The sequence below is a fragment of the Coenobita brevimanus genome, chromosome 56 (genome assembly GCF_032717465.1).
Source record: "Coenobita brevimanus isolate Jiangsu-jjx chromosome 56, ASM3271746v2, whole genome shotgun sequence".
Lineage (NCBI taxonomy): Eukaryota > Metazoa > Arthropoda > Malacostraca > Decapoda > Coenobitidae > Coenobita > Coenobita brevimanus.
Window position 1 is genome coordinate 24,346,367 of NC_137009.1, and position 10,026 is coordinate 24,356,392.

Here is a 10,026-nt window from a genome sequence, read left to right on the forward strand (position 1 = left end):
AGGATGGAGGGATGACATGAAGTATTTATACCATTTAACACGAGTGTTTAGATTCTTTGAAGAAAAGGGGCATTTTCCTTTAACGTTCAAAAAATTCCAAATATCAGTAATGTGAGGTGGAATTCAAAAGCAATTCTCGCTGTCCTTGCATTCCTTCTTATACCTACAACAAGGAAGACTTTGGAGAAGATATGCAAATTCATTTCATACGAATGGGCAGAGTACTAGTTTACTGATCAGATGTACAATAATAACTTCAAAAACTTGTCAGAAATATTGAAACCTTACAAAAAAGCATTAAATTCATTGCAGAATCACTGGAAGCAAAAACCACCCTTACTCAAGATACCGAGAAGTAATCAGCGTGCAGAACGTGCAGTCAAAGTGATGCAGGAACTTTATGCAACCTGCAGAAACAAAGCCAAACTGCAACTCATAGTTGTTCTAGGTAATAAACAGTGATTTTCATTATTGATATATTTTTTATAAGCTATTTTATTATTATTATTATACATTTAAAAATACACATTCAAAAATTGATTTTTTTTATATTTTATTTCAGGGCGACCTTTTTTTTTTTTTTTTTTTTTTTTAATTGAGAGGAATAAGGGCTTTTTTTCTTTATTTTTAAGCAAATGTTCATCGACTTGAGGTACAGGAACATAAGGTTGGAAAAAATTATAACCCTAATGCACACGCTGGAAACCCCAGTAACATGTTTGTGAACTGTATTACCTATTACACAAAGCTTCAGTAATTTCTTAATAATACTATGTGTTAATTTTACTATTTTATAATACAGTATTTTTCAGCACGGGAAGATATCAAAGACTGATAATCACTGCTACGGTTCAGTTTCAGCAAAACAGAACACATATATTTTTAACACTATGCTTCATATATTTTAGTATTAATAAACTTTGGTCGTAAGATATACAGTTTATCAAACGACCTTCCTCCCGGACATTCTTATGAAAATAGCTCATCTTCAATTTTCATTTACTTCATGAAGAATGAGGCTATTTACAGTTCTATGATGATCATGGTGAATATCAATCTATCTTCTGCCAGTAGCAGTTAAGAAATCATGACTAGCATGGCTGATATCACTAATGATAAATAAAAGACAAGAGATTTAAAAAAAAAAAAATGCTCAGCTGACAGTAGGCTAAGCTGATGGCTTTTCTCAGTCTTATTAAACCAAACCAGAGCATTTCTGATCGAAAATCATTCCATTCCGCGTCTAATGTCACTTGGCTAATATGGGAGACAGCAAAAGCTACCTGATACTGAAACTCATTTTTTGGTACTAATCTTCATTTTTACCTTCCATCTTTTCACACCTATGTGTGGGGTCAATGACTGGCCAGTCTTCATTACAGAGCTGTGTCCAAAAAATAAGAACGAGGCTATCCTGATTTAATTTGTCTTTTTTTCTGGTTTTATGGCTGGATATCATTCCTGACGCCAACCCTTCCCACTTATCCAGCCTTGGGACCGATAAAAGAATTGCGTTGTTTTGCCTTCCCAGTGGCTTGGGGGGGGGGGGAGTGCTTTAACCCGTGGAGAGCAATAATGGTTCCGTAGGTAGCTATTGCCAAGGACTTCTTGGCTGAAATTTCAAGTCTTACGGAACTGAATGAAACACACATCATCATCTTGGAAATGTTCGTCCGCACCCAGCAATATATATATATATATATATATATATATATATATATATATATATATATAAAACGGCCATACCAAGTTGAGTACATCGCTTCCTGTCCGATCAGCGAAGTTAAGCAATGTTGGGTCTGGTTAGTACTTGGATGGGTGACCACATGGGAACACCAGATGCTGCTGGCATAACGTTCTCCCTACGTGTCAAGTGGGGTTGGTGGAGGATTAATGCCCCTCCCTGTAAAACAATTAACTCTAAGCCCTTGGCCACCCCGTTTGGGATACATGGGATCTGGCAATGAATGAAAATGAATATATATATATATATATATATATATATATATATATATATATATATATATATATGTATATATATATATATATATATATATATATATATATATATATATATATATATATATATATATATATATATATATAATGTATAAATATATAGGTAATCTTCCCATTATCCTATGTAATACAGTCAAAGGCATGTCCAGGAAGTGGGTTCATCTGGATAGTGGAGCCCTGCCTCCTGGACTGGTATATATGGACCCTAACCCACCCTAACTCAGAAAACCACCTACATAACTCCCTACTGGACATGCATAGCTCCTTTTTAAGGCCCTAATCACACAAATAAGGGACAGAAAGCATAAAATAAATGAAAAGGAATAAAATAATGAGGATTTTGAGGTAAGTATGAAAAATATTTAGCAGTATCCAGTGTACTTACAACAAGTCCATGGCCGTTGCGATGAATAACCCATCTCCTCTCAGACACTGACAGTAATAAGGTTCACCTGAAGCACCTGCAGTAATCCAGTATTGCTTTGCACTTAATCATGTGCACTCTGAACTCGAATGTCTTAACACTGCTCATTCTTTTCTCACTTGAGCTCTACTTGACTCTCACCACTGTTGCACTCTGCCCTGAAGCCTTTGCACTCTGAATTCTAATTTCTTACCACTGCACATTCTTTTCTCACTTGCGCTCTACTGTACTTGACTCTCACGACTGTTGCACCCTGCACTGAAGCCTTTACACTCTGAATTCTAATTTCTTAACACTGTACCTTGTGTTCTTTACACTGCACAATACTGTAAATTGCCGTGTGGTCTAGTCCCTGGGACACTGTGATGGACTACCCACTGCAGACAACTCCAAAGACAGGCGCAAACTCATGTCCAGTGGCCACTCCACCATGGCTGATGTGCTGGGCTTTGGCTGTCAGTCTTAGAGAGGCAGCAGTGTGGACCTAGGGCTGGGTATGGTGGGGTCACGGGCCTGAAGACACTGTCAATGGTTGATTGACATCAGACGTCTAGAATCAGAACATCATAAACGCCGCCACTGGTGAAATGGAGTTAGTGTTACCAGGCAACTCCCCAAACTCTGCTCTGTCTTATCATGATGGATTTACGATTATGTGATCCCAGCAAAAGGGTCGTTTTTTCTTATACAAAGTGTTGCTGTCAGGCTCTCCCTGGATGGAGCGCTAGAATCACAAAAACATAACACTAACTCCATTTCAGCTGCGGCAGCGCTTACGATGTTGTAATTCTAGATACCTCACATAAGGAAGGCCAATTCTGGTGATTGATGATGGGCTGCCTGAAAGCACGCACTTCCTCCACAAGTCCCAAGGGACTCATCTCCCTGTTGCAGTCTGGGTGTCCTCGGCAGTCGAGAACAAACGACGTGCTCGCGGGGTGTGCTCAGCATAGGGTTTGCTGGAGTAGTGGCGTGCTGAGAGGAGTCGGCATCATCATCATTGTCCTCGCTTGAATTTTCAAGCTGGGTACTTGTACCGGCAACTGAAGATGCGATCTCGATATCGGACATGATCTGATACCATTGATCACCCTTGTCGTCATCCAAGCATTCACGCACTTCGTCCACATCAACGTCGTCACCAACTGCATGAAGATGTGCATGGAAGTCATCCATGTCAAAACCTAGAAAGTCATGCACCACATCAGCTCTGAGAAGCATACGAGACTAACAACTTTCCAGAATCTTGACAGAGACTTCCCTCCATGCACTGGCACAGTTGTAGATGGCTGACATGATGTTATAGCGGAGAATGTTTTCCACAGTCCGCTGGCCTCGTGTGTCCTGTCCCTCCCTGCACTCGTCCTCGTCCTCGAGAACAACCATCACCTCGTCCAGAAACTTCCTTTGGTACAGTCTCTTCTTTGCCACGATCACTCCTTGGTCTGTTGGTTGGATGACAGCAGTCGTATTAGGTGGCAAAAACATGCACTTAATGTGGCCACTCTCAGCCATCAACTCCTTGTCGGAGAGATGCGCAGGTACATCGTCTAGCAGAAGGAGGGCCTTTACCTGATCATGCAGGATTTCCAGTGTCTTTGTCTGGTAATGGATGACCTCCTTGACGAAGTGCTGGTGAAACCAGTCTTTGAAGATCTTGGCTATGAACCAAGCCTTCACAGAATGGTACCAAACGACAGGAAGGACATCCATCACCCCACGAAAACACTGATGCTGCTTTGCAATAACGGGCTTGAGCCGATGCATGCCGTTAGCATTGGTACAACACAAAGCACATAATAGCTGCTTGCAAAGCTTGCGACCAGATACATGCTGCTCCAGTGTGTAGACTTGACTGAGACTGAGGCCCTCCCTGTCCATCAATCCCTTCCCCTTCTGCCGAAACTCCTCTATACTCTCCTCGTTGACATCCAGAGCTTCGCCATGGGCCTTACGGTTGGTAAGGCCATGCTGTAACTTGAAAGTGATAAGCTAATCCTCAGATGCTTTGAAGTCTGGGGTGTCGTGTAACCTTGCGAACTTCTCAGCAGCAGTCTTCAACTCTGTACCACATACCACCACACCAGCAGCGCGTTGTTGCCGGTTCCAAATCAGCGTGGAACGGTCGATTTCTACAAACCAGGGAGTAAACATAACCTTCCTCTCAACATTGCGTTTGGTCTTCAATGCGAAGTCAGCCATATACTGGGTGAGCCTGTTCTGGGATCTCTTAATCCCTACCAGGCGGACGACGTTAAATAACATCCGTGCATGAGGAGGGGGGCGACGTTACATAACGTCCAGCCATTTTCGGTCCTAATTTATTGGTGAAATTGGGTGATAAGGCATTTTGGTCACATTCTGTCCTGCCCTCTACTCTCCCAGGCCTTGAAACAAGTTAAAATAGAATATACATATATAAGTTGTATTGTTATAATTGTTCAAGTAAATTAGTATATACATATGTAGGGTTTATTGTTATAAGTGTTCAAGTACAATAGAACACACACACATAAAATTATGAAGACAATGAATAGTGTAAAGAATGCAAAAATGATAAATATAGCGTTAAATGGTGAAGAAAAAGCAAATCAGTGAACAGTTTGCTAGCCTCGCCCCCAGGCACACGTGGTGATAAGCTGCCTACGTGCACTCCTCCCTCTCTCCTCCCCTCCTCCCACAGCCAGCAGAGACGTATTACCACGCATGTAACACCTCTTGCCTTCGTTTTTCATCCATTTTCATCGATTTATGCATGTTTAGGCTTATTCCCTGATACATTATTTTTCCAAAAATATGCCACCCCACACGGTCATATAATTGACAAGTTACCCGCCTATAAGGGGTTAATATCAAACAAGATAGGGCAGGTCACACTGAATTCAAAGAGGATGTGTGACACTGACCATGCTGCATCCACCTTCTTCAGTATCTCCCTCTTCTTCTCCAGTGTCAGAACCACTCCTTTCCTTTTTTCAGGTGGTGGGGCCATCATCGCACACACGAGGAAGAGACAGACGAGGAACAACAGGGCCTGCAACAGGTAGGGCAACACCATAAAAGTAAGCTCGTAGGTGACCATGGTGACGAGTGTGCACTCACGATGATGGATGAGCAGGAAATGGGGAGGAGGCAGCATTGCCCTCCTGGACGTCGGCGGAACTACACAGCAAAACAGCTGGTCTGCGCTGCGTGCCAAGATCAAATTACAGGTGAAAAATTTTTGATTATTTTTTTATGTTTTTTGGACATTTTTGGGTTTCAAAGTCCCAGGCCCAAAATGTCTGGGTCATTGGGTGTCCAGATACAAGGCGTCCGGATAATGAGAATATTACTGTATTACTGTATATATATATGTGTATATATATATATATATATATATATATATATATATATATGACCACATAAAGTCACGTGGTGGCGCGATAAAATGGCCGGAAGATGAACAGCTGGTGGCCCAAGCAACCCAACCACTCGTGGGGAGCAAGGTGGGGAAGGGATTGCCTGGAAAAAAATAAGCTTATATATATTTACCATGCCTTGGGCAAGGACCACTTGTGATTACTGTATCATCAACCCATTCTCACTCTCTCTCTCTCTCTCTCTCTCTCTGAAATTATGATAAATTACCTTACTCACTGCCGACAAAGTATACAGTATTATACAATATACTCGTAACACTTTTTTTTTTTTTCTCTCTCTCTCTAATTACGACAAATTACCTTACGCATTGCCGACAAAGCATACAGTATTATACAATATACTCGTAAGTCTCTGTCTGTCTCTGTCTCTGTCTGTCTGTCTCTCTGTCTCTCTCTCTGTCTGCCTGTCTGTCTGTCTGTCTGTCTGTCTCTCTCTCTCTCTCTCTCTCTCTCTTAAATTATGATAAATTATCCTACGCACTGCCGACAAAGCATATATTATTATACAATATACTGTAACTCTCTTTCTCTCTCTCTCTCTCTCTCTCTCTCTCTCTCTCTCTCTCTCTCTCAGAAAAATGCCAGTAACGTTAACAAAGAAGATCCTCTCTCTCTCTCTCTCTCTCTCTCTCTCTCTCTCTCTCAGAAAAATGCCAGTAACTTTAACAAAGAAGATCCTCTCTCTCTCTCTCTCTCTCTCTCTTAAAAGGAATAATGTAGGTATTGATACGAGGTTCTCATTCACGAACCTTGCCCATAAATTTACCATAGTTACTATGTTTTCAAAGACCTTTTGTGAGCTTCTTGGCCATATAAAGATGCATGAATGTAGTTATTTGTAATGAAAAGTGATCATGATCGACATAAAATCTGATTTTGTTTGATATATATATATATATGGAGCCTCTGTGGTACAGTGGTAGAGTGTGCGATTCGTACACGGGTGAGCCAGGGTTCGCGCCCCGCCAGGGTCATAAACTTTGGGAGTGTTCACCCGGCCACATACTGCATTGGCGGACACAAGGGGTGCTGTGGTTGAACCAGTGTCGCTTACTATGAAGTATGCTTGCACCCAGTCGGCTTGCGCGGGCCGATTACACTTGGTTCACAGACTACACACACATCCAAAGCCACTCCAACACTACAATTACACTTACAAGCACTTCTCACCCTACATACAATCTCTACCAGACAGCCTAAGCCACTTGGTAGAGATACATTGGCTGTATCGTCCCGACTTCGGTCGGGATAGGCCGGTCCTGCAGTGGATACTCAAACGCCTGATGATGATTATATATATATATATATATATATATATATATATATAATGTCACCGAGGCATGTGTCCGAATGATGGATAGATCTTTCATTCGTCTCACAGTGTGAAGCTCCGTGGTGTGATGGTCTGAGTGCTTGACCTAGGAATGACATTTGGGTCAGAGGTCAGGAGGCATGGGATCGAATCTCCCGATGGGTGTAGGAGCTGGAAAGAAAATTACTATTATTTGTTTTTAATAAATTCATGTCATATTATTCAGAGGAGCAAAACTCCTATGAATAATATGACATGAGTTTCCTTTTATCATTTTATGAATCATAAGAGTACAAAATTTTTCAGACATAGCCTACAAGTAGTGTACAACAGACATAAACAGTTTATATAAAATACACTTGACATTCTATGCCTAACTTTCTATGAAAAACTAAAAGAGTTATAAACATAAGATTGTCCAAGCCATCATCACTGGGATATTCACGGAAGGCCACCTCGTTGCCTGATTCGTCTTCTTCATAGACATAAACAGGGTCTCCGTGCACTGATTCACAGTCTGGATCAGCTCCCCAACCCATTGCCACCGCGTCAGCATCAAGCCCTCCGTCAGCCCCCTCACCATCCCCCTTGCGCCCGTCATCGCCGAAAAGGAAGGCACTGTATTTAAAAGTGGTGAGGGGCTTATGACGGCGAGGCCTCTTGGCAGCAGGGGTGGCAGCAGTAGAGGTGGTGGCAGTGGTGGAAGTGGTGGCAGAGGCTGCAGTGGTGGCAGAGGCTGCAGTGGTGTCTGAGGTTGCACTGGTGGCAGAGATGGCAGTGGTGGTGTGGGAAGACATGGTGGTAGCGAGTGATGGGGTAGGGGTGGCTGTGGTTGGAGGTGTAATTTTCCAATGATAAGGCAACCCCTTCCCTTTCCTCCCTGCCTAAATGCCTCTAGACTTTCCCCTCTCGAAAGGTTTGCTACAATGTCTCCTGCAGCACTAGTTGTTGAAGCAGTGGTGGCAGTGGTGGAAGTTGTGGAAGTGGTGGCAGTGGTTGTAGAGGTCTTGAATAATGTCCTCTTCACAGATGCCTTATTGGTGCCTGACGCAGCCTTCCGTTTTTTCCTTGGGGCTTGTTGGGCCTGATACTCTTCATCAGATGAAGTGTCGTCTGGAGGGATATATGAAGGCCTCCTGGTGGGGTGCTTAGGGAGTGTGCCATCACAGGAAGGGCGAGTACAGGAGGAAGAATGACATGCACGCTCCATGGTGTCCATCCGTATTCTGAGCGTATATGGGGCAGTGCGCAGGAGGTATCGAGAGTTGCCACCTCCCCCTATTTCTCATACAAATTTCAGCCACCTTCTCCTTGTGGCGCGGTTTTGGTATGCCTTTGATAATCGTGCTTGTTTGAGGCCTATTGCTTTCGACTCTATCAAGTCCCAGATGAGGCCTACCACTCTCCTTGGGTTAGGTTTGAATGCTGCAAACAGGCCCTTCTAGTATGGCACCTTTTAGTCCATGCAGGACACTAGCCTGCTCCCCATTGTTAAGGAAGCATTCCATGGGAAGGCTAATCTCTGCCGCCCAAGGTCCATCACCACTTTCTCTGTCTTTGGATGTGGCTTATGAGGGTCTCAGGCGGGGTACGGGATGAGGTGGCCTGACCAACCACTTCCACACATTCCCTCGTCCCTAGTCTCGAAAGAGCACACCATCTTCCCTGTCTGGGGTTCTGGCTCAAAAGGGTATCAGGAGTGGTAGGGGTTAAGGTGATATGCCCCTCTACACTCCTGCCCCCCCAAAAAAAATAAATAAATAAATAAAATGTATCCTAAAAGGGCATTATTCAATACGATAATTTTATTTTAACCATATGAAATTTGAACAAATGACCATTTCTTTGGCACAAAAAAATATTTGGTAAGTAATTTTTGGCATAAAATGCCAAAATTACCAACAAATGCCAACCCTGACAGCAGTTGGTGGGTGGACTGGAAACCCAAGGTTAAGCAGCCTCAGTCATTTCTAGTTTCCATTGACACTACCATGTATGGATGTGGGTGACCAACAGATAATCTTCAATACGCTTTCCCTTGAATGTTTAGAAGGGGCTTAGTTGTGTATAAACGAAATGACAGCATATACACACTGAAGATAATTTTGAAAAAATTTACAGCTTCCAAATACCACCGAGTAGGCCTAGTCAATTTGTCATTTGAATATGTAGTTATGGACAAAAAATTGCATCAGTTGTGGAAATATTACAATTGGTGTGCTGACTAATCAGACCAGAAAAGCAACATCAGACAGGCAGAGAATGGTCTGTGTAAAACATACAAAGTATCTGTTTAAAAGTTTAAGAATTAAAATTGAAAAATAACCATGGAAACAATAACTGCTAACAGGACATTCAATACAAGTAAAGCATATTCAAAAAATTTGGTACAGTATGTTATACTCCTTTTACTCTATTATGGCCAGGATTTTCGTCCATTTATAGCTTATCTCACGAACTTCAGTGGCTGAAAAAGAAAGTAATACCGCTTTACATCATTTCCTTAGCACTTCTTCATGACTAGCCTCAGTGTCTAGTGTTAATTTATTGTTACAAACCTACAACTCAGCATTCAAGATGGAGACGGGGCAATAGTAGGCCAGGTTAGCGTAAAAACATTATACTAAGTTATTTTTATGCAGTCAACGAGCTTCCTTGGGCTTGAGCGGGTTACGTAAGGGTTCCAGCTGAATTATATTGGTTGATTTTTTGTTGAGTTTCTGCCTTGTGACGTCACTGCTCCCTCCCCTATGTACGAGTCTCGATCAGGTTCACTTAGACCAAGCCTTCATTTCGTCTAGCAGTTTCATTCTCTCTCTCTCTCTCTCTCTCTCTCTCTCTCTCTCTCT

At 42.4% G+C, this 10,026-nt stretch overlaps 1 pseudogene; it reads left to right on the plus strand.

The window, feature by feature from the left end:
* Positions 1–1,732: 1,732 nt before the first annotated feature.
* On the plus strand, positions 1,733–1,851 carry LOC145401809 (5S ribosomal RNA; annotated as a pseudogene).
* The last annotated feature ends 8,175 nt before the right edge of the window (positions 1,852–10,026 follow it).